Below are 2,535 nucleotides of genomic sequence, written 5' to 3'. Positions count from 1 at the left end.
GGGGGGAGACAGAGGGAGGGGGGAGACAGAGGGGAGGGGGAGACAGAGGGAGGGGGAGACAGAGGGAGGGGGGGAGACAGAGGGAGGGGGGGAGACAGAGGGAGGGGGGAGACAGAGGGAGGGGGGGAGACAGAGGGAGGGGGGGAGACAGAGGGAGGGGGGAGACAGAGGGAGGGGGGGAGACAGAGGGAGGGGGGAGACAGAGGGAGGGGGGAGACAGAGGGAGGGGGGAGACAGAGGGAGGGGGGAGACAGAGGGAGGGGGGAGACAGAGGGAGGGGGGGAGACAGAGGGAGGGGGGGAGACAGAGGGAGGGGGGAGACAGAGGGGAGGGGGGAGACAGAGGGAGGGGGGAGACAGAGGGAGGGGGGGGGAGACAGAGGAGGGGGGAGACAGAGGGAGGGGGAGGAGAGGGGGGGAGACAGAGGGAGGGGGGAGACAGAGGGAGGGGGGAGACAGAGTGGTCAAAATATTTCTACAAAATTTCTTTTATTGTAATCACTGTTTACCAAAGCTTTTATATATACTAAAATTTTGTGTTTCCGATACTCTGTTGATGGAAGGAACTGAACTTCTATAAAATAGTATCTATTCAAGAGAAAGCACTATGTGTGTCCTGGTCTATTGAGACAAAATCGTATGTTCTGACTCAAGTAACTTCAGAATGAAGAATGGAAGAGATCCACCATTGCACCCTTAAATCTGTGTATGGCACAAAAAATTTATGGAGATAGAGACAGTGTTGGATAAAGGGAGGAGCGGGTGACCAAGAACATCTGAGGGAAACATTGATTCCGTTTTAAACATCTTCACTCGTTCACCTACGAAGTCCATCCGCACTGCCGCCAGACAGTTGCCACTACCACGTTCAACTGTGAATAAGGTCCTCCAAATGAACTTACGGTTGTACGCTTACAAAATGCAACTGTTACTGACACTTGAGCCAAATGACAAGCCAAAACAGGCAGTTTGCACTCAACATGCTGGAATGCCTTTCAGAGGATGAAGCATACCTCAACTGAGTTTGTTGCAGTGTCAAGGCAACTTTTAATGTTTCTGGACATTAAACAGACACAATGTGAGAATCCGGGGATCTGAACACCCCTATGTGACTAGGGAACTTCAGTCGAAAAGTGACAGAGTGGTGTGGAATCATGTGCAACCAATTAATTGGTCCATTTCTCTTCAATGGGTCAACAATTACTGGAGATGTTTACCTCAACCTTCTCACCGAATATGTAGCACCACAACTGATTGACTTGCAACCAACTATCATTTTTCAGCAAGATGGTGCACTACCACATTGGGGACTGCATGTTCATCAGATCCTCAATGAAACATTTCCAGGCAGATGAATTGGGAAGGATGGGTCAATTCCTTGGCCACAGCGTTTGCGAGGTATCACTCCCTTGGACTTTTTTTAATGGGGGTATGTAAACGATATCGTGTCTCAAACACAGATATGCTGACTTGAAGCAAAGGATTCATACTTCCATTGCCACCATTGATGATGCTATGCTACAGCAAACATGGCAAGAAGTCGAGTACTGTCTTTATGTGCTTCGTGCAACTGAAGGCGCCCATACAGAGGTCTATTAAACACTGTCAAAAAACCTTATATAAACACTGATTACAATAAAAGAATTTTTTTTTACAATATTTCAACAGCTGCCATTGTAATAAAATTTTGAAGTTGTAAAGGGACTTTATGGACACCCCGTAAATGAAATACATACAAATTTAGGAAGAATAAATATGTCATGACAGCACTGCTATCTATGAGTGAAGCCACGCATTATTCAGACTACTACACCATTAAACCCTTGAGCAGAACTGTTCCTATGGATTGAAAGAACCAAAGTTACACTCATTTACAAAAAAGGGGGCAATGGAACTAATCCAGGGAACAGTTGTCCTGCAACCACTAGTTATGAAATGCATGTACATACATACTTTGCAAAGCACTAGAAGTGTACTTTTAAATTGTCATCGCTGTGTTGTGAACGAACCAGAGCTCCAAGCCCTAATAGAAAGCACTGGAGCTCAAATAGTTATAGGTATGGAAAGCTGGCTAAAGGTGGAAATAAGTTCAGCCAAAATTTTTTCAAAGAACCTAACAGTATTCAGAAAGGATAGATTAAATACAGTTGGTGGTGGAGTATTTATTGCTGTCAGAAGTAGTTTACATTGCAGTGAAATTTAATTAGATAATTCTTGTGAAATAGTATGGGTAGAGGTTATACCAAACAATATGACTAAACTATTAATTGGATTGTTTTACCAACACCCCCCCCCCCCCCCGACTCAGAAGATATATGAAGACGGTATCTGTTCTTTCCGACATGTGTGCCCCAGTTGAGGCACACATTTTCAACTGTCCCCGTTGATATTTATCAACACTTGTCAGCAGCTAAAGGTCTGGATTTCACTGTAATTTCATTCTTCGAGAGCTGCAAGATCAACAATGGTATCTGTTCTTTCAGACATGTCCAAAAGAACAGATACCACCTTCATGTAGATAAGGCTTATCAGTCAA

The sequence above is a fragment of the Schistocerca nitens genome, unplaced genomic scaffold (assembly GCF_023898315.1).
Source record: "Schistocerca nitens isolate TAMUIC-IGC-003100 unplaced genomic scaffold, iqSchNite1.1 HiC_scaffold_375, whole genome shotgun sequence".
NCBI classification, from domain to species: Eukaryota; Metazoa; Arthropoda; class Insecta; order Orthoptera; family Acrididae; genus Schistocerca; species Schistocerca nitens.
Note: the sequence above shows the minus strand (reverse complement) of the source record.